Source organism: Macrotis lagotis, chromosome 1 (genome assembly GCF_037893015.1).
Source record: "Macrotis lagotis isolate mMagLag1 chromosome 1, bilby.v1.9.chrom.fasta, whole genome shotgun sequence".
NCBI classification, from domain to species: Eukaryota; Metazoa; Chordata; class Mammalia; order Peramelemorphia; family Peramelidae; genus Macrotis; species Macrotis lagotis.
Window position 1 is genome coordinate 178,535,074 of NC_133658.1, and position 17,745 is coordinate 178,552,818.

Consider the following 17,745-nt stretch of genomic DNA (forward strand, 5'->3'; position numbering starts at 1 on the left):
CAAATTAGCTGATATTTATCTGTTCAAATATATTTTATCCCCAGTATATTGTTATCTTGTCTTTATATTCTTAGGATCTAGCATAGGAACTTTCTAAATAGCAGGTACTAAAGCAATACTTGAATGAATGAATAAATGGCATCATTACAATGTACCTGAATGTCACACTACATTTCAATTTTCATGAAATCACATTCAAGAATGCTAGGTATCTTGGGATTAGTTTGGGATTAATTTAGTTACTGAGGGTTATGCTATGCCTAGTTGGAAGGAGTATGAGGCTAAAGTGAAAGGACTGGGTTTCAAGCACATTAAGAAGCTGAGAGATCAGGAACATGTCATTTAACTCCCAGTCTCACTTTCCTTAATTGTAAAATCACCTTCAGAATTAAATTATCCAATGAATAAAGGATTTTTTCAATCACTAACATTATAGGACACTCCCCCCCCAATCCCTAAGGACTTTAATTCAGAACTAAAATTTTCCTGATCTCAGAACATCTACTTGGATGATTCCTTCTGGAAGTTGGGTGTAAGAGCCATGGCTATTGGGTCTTACTGGTCATGAAACTTAAAAATATACATGTGCATATGGATGAAAATAAATAAATATTAAAAAAGAAAAATATCAGGCCCAAATGATGTCTCTGTAAATGTGAAGGCAATGGGTAGTATTTACCTAGTTTGTTCTAGCCAAGGTATGCAAGAAAATCCATGCCTTTTCCCTCAGCTTCCAACATTGTGCCATTGCATGTCTCTTAAGAGCATAAATGAACCTCAATTTATTTCTCTATGAAATAAATGAGTTGAGATAGATTCTTTGCTATGCATATTCAAAGGTCATGATCAGTAAAAATCCTTCAGACAGTAAGTCATTGTGTCCCTGCATCCTGGAAACCTTGTTTGAACAAGTAAGATGGAACTCTGAGTCAGTCACACCAGAGGAAAATTTTTTTCTGAATGCAGATAGTCTAAAATCCAGTAGGGAAAGTAGGAGGAAAAAAATCATGAAATTGGGGATGACCCCTGTTTTAATAGTCATGATTGTTATGATTGTTGTCATTTTTGTTAGTATTAGCTAATATGTATAATAAGGAAGGTAGCTAGGCGGTATAGTTGGAGTTATGAAAACCTGAGTTTAAATCTGATCTTAGGTCCTAACTAGCTATATGACACTGGGAAAGTTAATTAACCATGAATGCTTTAGTATCCTCATCTGCAAAATGAACTAGAGAAAAAAAAAATCATTCCAGTATCTTTGCAAAGAAAACCTGAAATGGGGCCAGGAGTCTGACATGACTAAAACAATTGAACAATAGCAAGATAGTGTTTTATCTCATTTGATTTTCATAATAACACCATGAGGTACATAATATTATGCACTATTTTGTAAATAAGGAAATTTATCTTTTACTTAAAGATTCCTTATTCTTTGTCTCTCTTTTATGGGGACAAATCATGTAGTTTTTTTGTTGCTGTTGTTTTGTGTTTTCAAAAGTTTTTCATAACAATATATCTTCACATTCCTCTACCATAAAACCTTCCCTGATACCTCCTCCAGAACAAAACATCATTCCCTCTTAAGAAACTTCAGAGGACTGGATGTCTCCTTTTTAACTTTCACATTTTCTTGTTGATGTTAGTTGATGTTAGATGATAGTTGATGTTGCTTAGTGTTTTAAAGTTGTAAACCATTGAAAAGTCTTATCTCATTCGAACCCCAGCACAAACATGTGAAATGGGTAGTAGAGGTAGTTTTTTCTTCTTCTTGTTATGGAGCATGGAGAATCAGTAGATCTTGGTTCAAATTCCATTTCCAATTCAAATACCACTTCCTCTGGTATGTTGGAAAAGTTATTTCTCCTCTTTCCCTCATCTGTACCTCAGTTTCCTCATCTGTAAAATGAGGCAGTTGGATTGGATGATTTCATACCTCTTCTAGTTTTTGTCAAGTTTTTGTTAAGTAAACATTTTCCCAACCAAAGGACCTAGTGAAGTCACAAAAATGGAGGTAATCTGACTCTCAATTTAGGGTTTTCCATTTTGTCTTCTAACGAATGAACATTCATTTTCTCTTCTTATTGCCTTATCCTTCCTGTGTAAAAAAAGAAAAAGAAAAACTAAATCCTTTAAAAATACGCAAAATAAAGTAAAATAAATACCCACAATGGCCATATTAAAAATATATGTGGGATTCATTCTGCATATATAGTCCATTACTGCTGCATGATGAGGGAAGCACTCTTTGTCACTGATCCTGTGGAATCATGATGAGTTCTTATATCTATTAAAGTTATTGAGTTCTTTAAAGCTGTTTACTTTTACAATGTCATCATTATAGTTTAAATTATTCTTCTGGTCCTGCTCATTTCACTCTGTACTAATTCATATGTCTTCCCAAGTTTCTCTGAAACCCTCTCTTTAATATTTTCTTGTGACACAATACTATTACATTACATTAATTTACCATATATGTGCCTCAAAAATCATTGCAAGCATATTCCTTTCCACATTAAAATATTAATTTAAGTAAGGAGGGCAAGAAGCATAATGTACAATATGAAGGTATTTATCCTTAGGGATCCTGAAAAATGTTTTGTCATTTTAAATTTCCATAGGTGCTATTCCTAGGATAATGCAGTTATTCTCAGTTATGTATTACTTTGTCCAGACCAGTTCTGTGGTAGTCAAAGTATAGTCACATGAAAGTCTGCTCTTTTACATGTTTACTCAGAACTGAGCACAGAGGACCTTTACTTCTGAGATCCTTGATTGTTCTATCTCCCTCCCCACTCTCCACCCCCCATGATTTGTATTCTTAATTCACTGGAAGGTCTCTTTATTGCATTTTCTTTGCCTTCACCTAATTTTTCCCTAAAGCAGTAAATATATTTCTGTGCTTTGGGAAATAAAATAATTCAGAAACTTTTTGATTTTGCAGAGCTGTCAGTCTTTTCTTTGTGAAGGGACTGACCAGAGGAAACTTAACATCACAGAATGTTGGAATTTAAGAGAGACTTTAGATATCATTTAGACCAAGTCCCTTATTTTACAGATGAATAAACTAAGATCAGGTGAATAATTCACTTAATCAACATCACAAAAAAAATAATCTTCATCTGACCTCCCCTAGTTGCCTAACATGGTGTCTATTTCATTAATGTAAAAGTTGGAGAAGTGCAAGTCAGAGATATTGAAAAATAGATCAACAAACATTTATTTAGCATCAGGCACTATATTAGGTACTGTAGGTACAAAGATATAAAATCCCTTTTTCAAGGCCTCTTATGTCCTTGAATATCTATAAGGTTAAGTCAACACTGGGTTTGTACATACATCTGATCTTCACTAAGCACTTTTCCATTTAAGGTCATTTGTAGAAGCAAGTAATGAACATTTAGGCTGGAGTCATTATGTCTAGGAAAGTCTGCTTGAAGAAAACAAAAGCCATATCACTTATTGGATTTCTTCCCTATTGTTGTGGGACAAAATCTAGATATCCCTGTGAATATCCCTGTGAATAGACAAACCAACAAGTGATCTTTCTCCTGACACATAATGCTCTAAAGGCTTTTTGTTTTTTTTCCAGAACTTTCTTTCCTTCCTTCCTTTTTTCTTTTTTTTTTTTGTATGGGACTCTTTTAATTCTTCTGATTACATTAGAGAAATATGGCCTGAATCAGGGACTAATTAGTTAGCAATTTTTTTTCAAGGGCCGAGAATCCAAGCTCAGGAGAGTTCACAAACAGCAAAAGTCATGGAGAGATGATGAAAGAGCCTTGAAAAGATTGAGAGGAAGAATGCTAAGGGAGAATAAATATTTAAAGCTATATACCCTCTAGCCCTACAATCAGGATAATTTCTTGTGTTTATTACTTGTATTAGACTACATAATGATTGGTTAGTTAAAACACTGGAAAAGAAGCTTGATGTTGCCCTAAGAGGGCTGATCCTGAAGTTAAGAGAGAGACTTAGATTACACATCTTGTCTCTGACATTCACTGTTGGGGATTTTTGTAATTTTTTTGTTTTTATTTTTATTTTTATTTTTTTTATTTTTGTGCAATTCACTCCACTTCTCTAAACTTCACTTTCTTCATGGTTAAAATAAAGATCATAGCATAACAGTTTTAGAGCTAGAAGATACCTTAAAAATAATCATTTAGCTCCCCTCCTTTGTCTTCACACATTTTATAGATGAAAAACCTGAAAGATTTAGTGACTTCTTCAGCATCACAAAGCTAGTAAATGTCTTAGGTAGAATTTCAATTCAAATCTCCTTGATTTGCACTGATTCCAAATTTAATCCTTGATACCTGGTCCTTCCCCATACTAAGATGAGATAATACATATCAAGTGCAAAACACAACTTAAATCCCAGCTTGTATTATTTCATATTTTTAAAAAGTGATAAGAGGTAAAATTTCATCTGTATACAAAAGAACAGAATCATAATTTTCTGATATAGGCAACAACTTGAGGGATCATGAGCTGAATGTAGGTCTTAGCATCCATTGTGAATTTCTATTTCATACTAGGGAACTTCAAAGTTACTTATTGGTCTGCCCTCAAAACTTCTCAGTTTTTCAATTTACTCAATCCTCACAATCTGCAATTCTCCAACTTCAGATTTACAAAGATATTCACCCCCTTGATATTATCACATACAAATATTCTATTTCATGAAAATTCATTTTTTAATTTCAACTTTTGCTTTAAAAAAATCATTCCACCTTACCATGCACCTCAAAGTGCCTCACCTGATATTTTTGCCTTTCCCTTTCAAGGTAAAACTCAGGAAATCCAACTTTCTATTAGCTATGAAGCCAATAATTCTTATTTATTTTTTTTATTTTCCACAAATATTTATTTACATTGCATTTTAGCCTTTTAAATTCTAAACATGTGGAAATAAATTGAGAGTCTCCAGTGCCAAGAAAGCTCATTCCTTTCTTTTGTCCCACAATGGATCTCATTAGTTCTCTATTTAGCCCCTTAACAATCTATAGTCTATCCTCATGTCTAATCATCAGAATTGTTTCTTTTTATGTGAATTTTAAGTTTATCATAGAGAAAATTTTTCTGACACTTTCATAAATCAAACAGTTCACATATTTAAAAAAGCATTGCTTTATAGCCTTCATAAGTTGATTTCTTAATTTTCTTTACACAACAATTCAGGGCAATTATGCCCTAAATGTATTTTTTCCCTTTATTAGCTCAAATTGTTTCTACTTCATTCATTTAGAGTCAAATGGAGTGATAATGATGATAATGATATTTGTCCTTCTTTATTGAAGAAATTCATGACATAGGGAGGTGATGCCATGACAAGCACATTGATTTGGATTTGAGTGAGGGGGTGCTGTGTTAAGTCACCAGCCTCATTTTCTCCTCCAGAGCCATTTGGGTCCAATGACAAGATATGGATCAGGACGACTGGAGATGTTCTGGATGAGTGACAATCAAGGTTAAGTGACTTGCCTAAGGTCATTCTAGTAAGTGTCCAGCATCTGGACATGTCCTCCTGACTCCAAGGCCAGTGCACTATCCACTGCACCACCTAGCTTCTCCCAAATGGTATGAGTTTAATGCTCAAATAATTGAATATGTCTGCCAAGTTCCCTGAATCTTTTCTTCTTCAGAATAAACATTTTCAGTTTCTTTGAATTTTTCTTTTTAATTTAAAGCACACTTTTGTGAACCTTCTACAACTTTATAACAAGAGTAGAGTTTTCGCAAATTATGGTACAACACCAACCATGCCACCAGTAGATAGGAAAGTTTGGATGTTGAAATATCTTCCCATTTACCTAGAGGGTAAATTCTAAACAAAGTTGTGAAGTGAACATGTACCTTTTCACTCTTTATTTCTGACTTCTTTTTCTTCTCTCTACAATAAGAAAAATAAAGAAAAAATCCTGCAATGAATATGCTCAGCTGAGCAAAATAAATTCCAACACTGACCTGTCCAAAAATCTGTGCTTTATTCTGCATATCTGGTCAATCATTTCTCTGACAGAAGGAAGGTACTATTCTAAATGATTGTTCTCTGTAATCATGATTGATCATTGCATTGAATAGAATTCTTAAGTCTTGAAAAATTGTTCATTTTTCCAACATTGTTATAGTACAAATTGTTCCCTAGGTCTACTCTCCTCTCTAAATCATTTTGAAAAGAGGTACAGATGACACACACTCCACTCATCCTTTCACTATTCATATAGGCTGCTACTTGCACCCTTTGATTACTGAGATAATAAATTATTTGATTCCTTCTATGACCACATTAACATTACAATTCTCAGGAAAACCTTGCATGATAAAACTTGCTTTATAAAATCTTTTCTGACTGCTAACTTGTCTTTGTATTTTGGTTTCTTTTTATTCCTTTGTACTTTAAAATTTTTACAGCTTCAGTGTTTAACCAGGAATGCATCTTAGACTATTTCATTAAAGATTCTCTTATTCCTTTATAGAATACAATCAGGTGGTGCAGTGATAAGTGCTAGCTTGGAGTCAGGAAGGCCTGAGTTTAAATCTAGCCCCACTTACTAGTTGGGTAATCTTGGGCACATCACTTAAACCTTGTTTATCTCAGTTTCCTTATCCATAGGATGGGGAGAATAATAATCCAGAGTTTCATGAGAATCAAATGACAACACTGCAAAAGATTTGGCACAAAGCCTGGAACATGGTAAGCATTTTATAAATATTAGTTATTTTTATTGTTGCTGCTGCTGCTGCTGTTGTTATAAAATTATACTCAGGGTTTTTGGTAAGTTATTCTTGGCTGGAGACCTTTATCTTTTTTACCTTTGGGAGTATTATATTTCATTCTCAATTTCTTCATAAAGGTTGCTCCTAAAATTTATGCATACTGTGATTCTCCAATAATAGAACTCTGGTTCAAAGTGATAACAATAATTTTCTTTTTAAATATAGAAGCTCTGGATTTTGCCTATGATGCTTCTTGGAGTTTTCATTATGAGTTTCTTTCAAGAGTTGGCCATTGAATTGTTTGTTCTTTTCATTTTGACCTCTGTTTTGAGGAATTTTATTTCAAGATTTCTTGAAATACAATGGCTATGTGTCTTATTTTTTTAATTTGTTTTTGTCATAGCTTTCAGGTAGTCAGTGATTTTAAAAAAAATGATCTATTTAAGGCAAGGAGGCTAAGTAACTTGCCCAAGGTCACATAGCTAGGCAATTATTAAGTGTCTGAGGGCAGATTTGAATTCAGATCCACCTGACTCCAGGGCCCATGTGCCACCTAGATGTCCCTAGCTCAGTGATTCTTAAATGATTTCTGTTCAGTGTGTTTTCCAGGTCAGTTGTTTTGATATAGCATATATTGCATTTTGTTCTATTTTTTCATTATATGACTTTCAATATTTGTTTTTGAATCATGGATTCTAATCATGCCATACTTTCTATTACATCCATTCTAATTTTTTTTTTGCAAGGCAAACAGGGTTAAGTGGTTTGCCCGAGGCCACACAGCTAGGTAATTATTAAGTGTCTGAGACCGGATTTGAACCCAGGTACTCCTGACTCCAGGACTGGTGCTTTATCCACTACGCCACCTCGCTGCCCCCATCCATTCTAATTTTTAAACAGTCTATTACTTGGGGAAGATCTTAAATTTCTTATGATAAGCTTTTGACTCTATGGCTACAGTTCTTCTGGGAATATTTTATCTTCCTCTTCATAAAGTCTTTTGTGATTGCTAACTTGAATTTCCTTTTTAATTGATCTTTTCATATCTGTCAACCATAGCTCTAAATTTCAATGCTTTTATCTTTTGCTTTTATTTCATTTATATCATTTTAACTTTTATTTCTTAAATTACTTATTTTATTTTAAGTATTTTAATTTATTTATGGGCAAACTGTGTTATCATTTGAAATTTGCTTGTAAGTGGTTTGGAATTATTCTCTTCTAGGTTTGTGTTTGGTACATCTCTGGTCTCATTAATAGCTTTTGATTTATTTATTTTTAATCATTTTTCTCATGATCTGGTCTGAGCAACCATAACTACCTGGGAGCTCTGGGGGCTGAGCCTGTGATCCAAGCTCCTCTGAGATATAATTGCCACCTAACCCTGCTTGATTTGGGAACTACATCCACAATCTGTTTTGAATGATACTTCATTTTGAGTTCCTGGAACTGATTTGATACTTCTCGTTACTCTGGGAGACTATGTTTCTGACCTCTTCCAGGGTCTAAGATTACATTCTCAGCCCCTCAGGGAGACCTTTTGCCTGAATAAAGGGCTTAGTGTGACATCACTGAACTGTTGGCCTAGTTTGAAAATATGGAATCTCATTCCATGATCCCAGACTACCACAATCTAAAATATTTGATCTAATAATTTGACTGTATTTCTAATTTGTGACTTTTGATTCCCCATTACCCCTTTGTCCATCTTCTTAAATCATGTTTTGGAGTTACTTGGACTGACTAGGCTATACTGCCTACTCCTACTCTGCTAGCCTGGCTGCCCATACCCTCTTCCAGTGTCTTCTTTTCCCTTTTTGATGCTCCTCTGTCTCCAGGTGCCAATGATCTTTTCTACATACTTGACTACATACCCCTTTTCCCTCACTGTATGACTCCAAAACTCAGTTGTTCAACCGATTATTACACACCTAAGCTGAAGATGGTTCCCTCAATAGGCAGAGGGGAAAGCTGGAGTGGGGGAGGGGAAGCTATAACAAATTCATTTTTGGACCTGTCTATGGGATGTCTGTTTCATCATGTGTAACAATAATTGGATATTTGAAACTAGCATTCAACAAAGGTTTTGTGCTGTTTCTCATGATGGGACCAAAATTACTAATTTGATTCTGATGAAACTGAGGGTCCTTTTCCTCTGATGTAAGACCAGTCAAAAAAGTTGTTAAAACCTCTTGTGGTAATATTTTCACTAAGAATCAGTGACTTTTAGGACCATCTTCATGTTGACCACATTAAGACCATTAAACCAATAGCAGGAGAATGATAACCTAAGAACTTAAAAGACAGTTCTTCAGTCACACAGAGTTTGTATTATTCCCTCCAGGTCTGTCTTTTTGTGGGAATAAATGAAAATATGCTGGAAATTTATTTCTTAACGAGATGAATAGTCCTCAATTCCCTACCAATGTGGATTTCTTCCTCTGTGACCCCCAACAGCTGTCACTCTCTTTTCTTCTCTCTCATCAGTTCTTTTCCACATAAAGTAAAACAAATTACTGCAGTTTTGCCATGAGCACAAAGAAACAATAGCTCCCTTTCCTCCCAGAAATCTAGAGAAAATAAGCCCATTGCTAATTATATGATCTGTTCTTGCTTGTGGAGCTTGTTCAACAATCACAGTACTTCACTGGGGAGGAAAACAGTAAAATCAAGCAGTATGGGAAGGGTTTAGTGCTTTTTCATTTGGTGATATACATATATATATATATATATATATATATATATATATATATATATATATATCCTTCATTTTCCTTTATGTCTAATTCCATTAAAAATTTGCTGGGATATGTTTTTGGTGGGGTGCCTGGTTTACTAGTTGAGTCCAAAATAAAATAGAAAAACAGATCAAAGTACAAAAACTATAACTTGAAATATTAATGATACTAATTTTTTTTCTTAGAAGGAAGTGAGGACACAGTATAGTTAATATCATCTAGAAGTGGGATTTATTTACATCTTGTTTAGTAGCTCAGACCTCTAAATCTTAAAAAAGATTCCTTTTAAAATGGTTACAAAATGAAAAGCCTCCAAATTGTTTGCATCAATGCAGTTAAACTAGTTGAGGTCCTGTGACTGCTTTTGTCTTGCCATATCTATCTCTCACACTTTGCCTGAACTTTGCCTGCCACCTGGATAAAAAATATTATTGGAGCAGATGCTATTAAAGAGGATGTTACTTTCCATCTTGGCAGTGGAGAGATGATGAAAGGGATGTTGAGAATTCTAACAAATCAGAGTTGCAAGTCTGTATTTTTTAATTTTGTGAACTGATACAAATCACAAGGACCTGTCAGAAAATATTCTGAGATACTGGGCAATCCAACATCAGAGAGAATAAAGAATAAAAAGAATCTTTTCAAATATCACAATTAGAAGGACTAGTTGACTTCTACAATTCAGTGGAAGCTTCACTAAGATGTTTAAGAAAAAAATAAATATATATAGTGTACTATGAGATTTATAAAGACTTTGCCTATGATACTTGTTTGTTCCTCACAACAAACCCATGAAGTAAATACTACAATTATCCTCATTTTACAGATGAAGAAACTGAGACTGAGAAAGGTTAATTGACCCAGGGTCATGTCATACAACTATGAAATGGCTTAGGCAAGAATAACACTCAGATCTTCCTGACTTGCAGGAAAATACTGGAGAGCTCATGAGCCTTTAAGATACAGTCTTTACCATATATTAACAGGATTACCTTGAATAAGTTAATTCAACTTAATGATCAAGTTTCTTTGTTAACTAAGGAGAATAGACAGAAGTAATTCCAATATTCCTTTCATCTCAGAAGTTCTAGGACACCACAAAACTCTGTTAACTGTTGCTATATGTCTATCCCTGGGTGCCTACATGGGATATTTCCTTCTTGAAACATCCACATTAATTCCATCTGCTCACAAAGGTCATTCCCACAGGATGAGTGGCATATGACTGAATTATAGAAAGTATGTCCCTGACATGTCACTTCAACTCAACTGCGCCACTAGAAGGAAATGAATTCAGGGCTGGTCAAGTGAAATCACCCAGTACTCAAGTGGATGAAAGAACAATTTGTTATTTATTTTGCTTCCTGTCTCCTGACCCCCCCCCCCCCTTTTTTGCCCTTGATTGCTATTCTCAGGATCTTATACATCTCTGTATGTCCCTGGTCTCCTTTATAAGGTGAATTTAAGTAAACTCTGCTTTCCACTGTATTTTTAATTACCAACTATATCTTTGATCCACTCTGTGAAATGGCTCCCTAATCACCCTGTCCACAATGACCATTTGATCATTTCTTGCTTTGAAATCTGTTTAGTAATTATTGTCTATATATACCCTGTTGGAAATGGATATGTTTCATTCACTGCTTTATATTATCAGTAATCTTGTCATCTATACATGTCTAGATAGATTGTTTTTGAGGTAAACGCTTTCCCCCACCTCCACCCTCACTGGCACTGTGCCCTACATAATAGATACTCAGTAAAAATGAATGATTGAAATGGTTTTCAGAAATTCAGAAGAATGCTGCAGGAAAAAGCTTCCCTTGTTTCAAGCTCTGCCTTAAAAAAGCACATTTTCTTAATTATGATAGATGAGTTTTAAGTTTGTAAAAACTTTATGTGAATTATTTCCTTTGTACATCATGACCACTTTTTAAAGTAGTCATTAAAGTATTTGGCACATTGTATGCATTTATTGTATGTTTTTATCTATCTGCTAACAAGTATTATTATCCTTATTTTATAGATGAAGAAAACTGAGGCTCAGATAGGTAAATTATCCAGTGCCCCATAGCAAGTGTCTGAAATAGGATTTGAACTCAGGATTCTAGATCCCTCTTTATTCACTGTGCCACATTGTCTATCTAAAGGAAGCAAAGAAGCAAGCATTTATTAAGGCCTACTATTTGCCAGACATTATTAAACATTTTGCAAATATCTCATTTGGGACATATGGCCATCCTGGGAGGTAGTACTTATTATTATACCCATCCTATGGCTAAGGAAATAGAGGCATGCAAAGATAAAGTTATATATGTATCTATATTTGTATATGGAAACACGTATACATGTGTGTATATACATATATTGTGAATGTATGCATATGTGTGTTTTTATATTGTATATATGCATATATGTTAATATATGTAAAGAATATATATGTTTAAACATAATATGTTATATGGATATAAATGTACTGCATTATATCTGTATATATTATAGGTCCTTGTATATAGGCATCAGGTGCATATAAGTTTATGTTGTAAATATATATATATATATGTATTGATGTATATATATATGCATACAAACATACCTATCTTATATACATATATGTATATAAAACAATTGTCTGTCTTAGTGAAAAATTCTAGCTTGTTAGGTGGAGCTCAAAGAGATGGGAATAACTTGATCCAGATCATTCAAAGTTACTCTTTTCACTCTCCCAAATTTAGAACAAGTACATTCAAAGCCATTTGTGCAATTACTATATTTACTCCTGTAATTCTCCCTTTACATTTCTTCCTGGTAGGCTGCTGTGGCTGAACAGTAGGGCGTACCTTTTATAGCAAACCTCTAAAAGCTTGAAGAGTTGAAGAGGTGTGAACAGTGGTTGGCCACAATTGAATTTACCTCCTGCAAAGAATTTTTAAACAAACACAATTCACATCTCACTCTCTTCTCTAACCAAACTTTCAGAGGTCCAGGATGGTTTAAAAGGAAAAGAAAAGTCTTGTAAGTATTCCTAAAATCACTGAGGAAACTGGGGAAAAGAATATGGAGTAAATATGGTGGACTCTTGAATAGAAAACTGAATAAGTTAGACTTGATTTTTATAGTCTTACAAAAATAATCTAGAGCCTTTCAAGAATTGAATGATTTTTATGGGTTTCAATAAAGTATAGCATAATGAGAAAAGCACTGGATTTTGGTTTAGGGGACCCAACTTCATAGAATCTTAGATTCATAGATCTAGAACTGGAAGGATCCTTTGAGACCTTGAAATTAACTCTTATTTTACAGTTGAACAAACAGACTGAGAAAGGATAAGCAATTTGTGCAAGGTCTCATAGATAGCAAGTGTCTGAGGCAGATTTGGAATTCACTTCTTCCTGACTCCAGGTCCAATACTTTATCCTCTCTAATACCTAAACAGCCTAATTTAGGTTATGCCATTTTGTCTTTTTTGTGGGGTGGGGGGCATGTAGGTAGCCCAGTCTATAAAGTGCCAACCTGGGGTCAGAAGGACCTGAGTTGAAATATGACCTCATATACTCATTGACTGTGTAACCCTGGGCAAATCACTTAATACAGTTTGCCTCAATTCCTCATCTTGGAGAAGGAAATGGAAGAAGGAAAAGGCAGCATCTTTTTCAAGAAAGCCCTGATGATGTCATGAAGAGTCAGACACAGGTAAAATGAATCAACATGAATTTTCTTTTTTAAATTATACTGTTTAGTTGTCAAGCACTTATTTACCTTCCTCTAAAGGGAAAAACAAGTACTTTACTAAATCATCTCAATGAAGAATGACAAATTTTCATATTGGACAGGTCAAAAATGCATATGTCATTCTGCACATTTGTCCATCACTTCTCTGACAGGAGGTGGTACTCTTTCATCTTCCACATATGTGACATTGAGCCAGTAACTTAATCTACATAAGACTCTGTTTTCTCATCTGTAAGCTAAGGTGGTTTGACTGCATGGTCTTTTAGGTTACTTCCATTTCAATCTATGTCTTATGAGATCCTCATGGTATATACATCATCTAAGAGGTACATCCAAGATCACAGCTCATCCATGTAAATTTGTTAATGTGCCCTTGTAAACTTTCACAAGTGCTTCACTCAAGGTTTGGAGGTTGAAGGGCTTTGTCTGTATTCCCCCTCCTAATACTATATATTGTCAATGGAGTTAAGTTACTTGCCAAAGGTCACACAGCTAGGTAATTAGTAAGTGTCTGAGGCTGGATCTGAACTCAGGTCCTCCTGACTCCAGGGCCACTGTGCCACCAGCTGCTACCCCCCTCCACAAGTATCATATTGTTAGTACAAAGACTAGCCATCTGAAAGACTATGCCACCACCAAGATATTGAATACTAAATCCCTAAGGAAATTATACTAACTCTATGCTATTACTATGTCAAAGTATGGAGGACACAAAACTGGGAGATATTTCTGATACACTGGATGACAGTCTGGATGCAAAATGAAAGCAAAACTATTGGATTCAATCAAATCAGATGAAATTCAGTCACATAAATGTAAAATCCTAAACTTGGGTTCAAACAATAGACTTCCTAAGTATGAAATCATAGAAAAAGCAGTAGTTTCAAAAACACCTAGGAGTTTCAGCAGGGTGTAAACTCATCATGAATTAGTTATGGAATATGGCATCCAAAAAACTAATTTGATCTAAAACTGCATTAAGTAGAACTAAAAAAGTGGTAATCCCTTTTTACATGACTTGATATGTCTGAGAACATCTAGAGTATTTTGTTCAATTTTAGGTTTCACAGCTAAGGAAGGTCATTGATCAAAACAAACAAACAATGTTTATGTAAGTCTTCAAGGTTTGTATATCACTTAGCATATATTATCTTACTTTACTTTCACAATAATTCCTATGAAATAACTATGATTTTCCCCACTTTTCAAATGAGATAAATGAAGCTGAAACAAGGTAAATGACTGAAACAAGGTAAAAGATCTTAGCTTTGTAAACAAGATTTGAAGTTGGGTCTTAACTCCAAGTCTACAAGTTTTATCCATAATCAGTATGAATAAACATTTATAAAGTGCCTACTCTGTATTTGGAGGTATGCTAAGCTCTTAAAATACAACAAATGGACCCCAAATTTCTTTTGTCAGAATTCAATTTAATAGGACAACCAGGATGGTGGAGAACCTTTATTAATGCCATATGAGAATCAATTAAAGAAACTAAAAATATTTAGCCTTGGAGAAAACATAAAGTACCTGTGGCCTGTCTTCAAATATTTGAAGACCTGAGATGTGGAAGAGAGATGAGACTTATTTGATTAGGCTCATGAGGGTAGAGTCAGCAACAAAGGGTGATTTAACCAGAAGTTTAGACTTGGTGTCTGGACAACAAGATGAGTATCTGTACAGTGAATCTCTGAATTGCCATTAGTCCTTCCCTTTCCCACAGGGGAAGTAAACAACACTTCAGGGACCTGTACCCATTCTCCTAATCCATTCCTCTAGCTATCCATCAATGACAATGGGCCATATCTCAAGGTTGTATAGTCCTTATTAGAAGTCTTTCAGTAGAGGCTGACTGGCTACTCATTAGGTATGTTACAGTTTTAATTTGTGCAAGGCATCATTTGATACTGTTTCCATCTCTGAAATTCTGTGATTCTCCAAAGTCTAGAAAGAATTTCTGTCATCGTGGGAAATGTTTCACTGTAGCTAAGGATCTTTTTTTTGCTGATTCTATTAAATTCTAATTTTAATGTTTAATACCCTTGAACATGTCAAAGGAGGCTTTTTTGAGGTATTTTGAAGAATATTGTAGGCTCCAAATTTAAATAGCATTATATTTCAGCAATAGCCTGAAATCTTTGATATTCCTGCACCAAAGGCAGCATTACTGGAACTCAGCTTGGCCAAATTGATGTGTAATGATTTTTATATTCATACAAGTCTGTCATACAGTGTGAGTGGAGCTTGAGCTTTTTCAAATAGAAGTTGGAATTCAGCATGCCACTTCTCTGTATGAAGCACAGCACTGCAAATCAAGGACTACAAACCCACAAACCTTGGCATGAAACAAATGTAGGCATTAGTAATGAACTAGGTTTTTCCAGCAGCATCCAAATCAGCTGTGCCTTGTTGAGCTCCATATCAGGAGAATGAGACAATGGGCAACTAATGGTGATATCCTGGGTGCCCTCCATAGGAAACAGCTTCTTCCAGAAATCCTGGCAAGTTTGAGCTTTCTAATCATCTCACTTGCCTAGGTTGTTATTCAAAATAATCTTCTTTTAACTCAAGGGGAATAATTCCCTACAGAGTGGAATGCAGTTTCTCTTACTTTGCAAGATTCAAATGGAAATCCTAGCTCTCCAGATTGTGAAGTCAAAATAAATTTTATTCTCTATTTCAGCAAAGAGAATGATGGACTCGATGCCTGTGTCATATCTCTAATAGCAACTTCCATTATTCTCCATTTACACTAGGTGTTACCTAAAGTCAATTGGTTTTCCGTGGATCTTTTAAGCAAGTTCTTGGGGCCAAAGGAAAGAAAACAGAAGTAATTAGGTGGAGGAGGACAGAAAAAGATCATCATTCCTGAACCATTGACCAAAGTTATAGAAGGAAGATCTCACAATCATGGGAAAGCTTTCAGTCATTTCATTAATTCATAAACTAATATTTCCTGAGTACATGTCTTGGTGTTAGGTGCTATAGGAAACAAAAAGAAGAATATACTAAAATTATGAGCCTTGCTCTCAAGGACTTATAAATATTAAAATACTAATTTAAATATATAATATGATGATCATTTTGTAATTTAAAATAAATTAAAGTTTAACCTGCATTTAAGAAATCATACAGAGACTGTAAAGATCTGTTCCTTTATGTAAATACCCTCTTTTTAACACAAATTTTCTCTCAGCAATACTCCCTAGTTGCAAATCATGAACCACTGTGATTTCTCAGGGATTAAAGATTACTCAAATGGTATGACTGTATGCAGGTTAGCTGAAATATATTTTCAATAGAAATAGCATAGGAAGATATCTGAGAAAATGTATTGTCAGAAAAGGAGGTTGTATAATTAGGTAGCATGAAACAACACAGCAATCAGCCCAAATGCTTTACTGGAATCTTCCAAAAGTAAAATACTAGAGGAAGATTTCTGGATCTTTGGATTGGTCCTTCATATAAGATCTCTGAAACAACAGGGTTAAAAATGGTAGAAGAGGGGATTAATTTATGATCAAACAAGAATTAAAGCACATTATAAACTGCAAAATGAATTATTTTGATATTAAAATAAAAAGTTTTTGCACTAATAAAATCAATGCTGACAAAATTAGAAGGAAAGCAGAAAGCCAGGAAAGAATCTTCACAACCAGGAGTTCTGATAAAGGTACTTTTCTAAAATAAATAGAGAATTGCATAAAGTTTATAAGGGCACAAGTCACTCCCCAATTGATAAATGGTAAAAAGCTATTAATACAGTTTTCAATTGAAGAAATTAAAACTATATATATATATATATATATATATAATCATATGAAAAAATACTGTACATAATTATTGATTAGAGAAATTCAAATTAAAACAACCATGGTATCACCTCACATTTATAAGATTGGCCAAGATGAGAAAAGGGAAAATGATCAATATGGGAGAGGTGTAGAGACAATAATACATTGCTCCTGGATTTGTGAATGGATTCAACGTTTTTGGAGAGCAATATGGAGCTTTGCCCAAAGAACAATAAAACTGTTCATATCCTTTGACCCAGAAATCCCTATTCTAGGTCTATATCCAGAAGAAATTATAAAAAAGGAAAAGTCCTACATGTTTCAAAATATTCATAGCAGCTCTTTTTGTAGTAACAAAGAATTGCAAATTGAGGGGATGCCCATCAGTTGGGGAATGGTCAGATAAATTATGATATATGAATACCAAGGAAATCTATTGTTCTACAAGAAACCATAAATGGTTGGACTCTAGAGAAGCATCGAATAATTTATGGGATCTGATGCTGAACAATAGGAGTAGAACCAAGAGAAGAATGTACACATTAAGAACAACATTGTTGTTGATGACCAACCCTGATGGAATCAATTCCTCTTAGCAGTAAGAGCTAGAACTACTGCATTAGACTGCTATAGAAAATGTTATTTCCATCCAGAGGAAGGAAAAAAAAAACAAAGTACACACACACACACACACACACACACACACACACACACACACACACACCCAACTTGTCAGAATCTGATGAACGCTTTACAAAAAT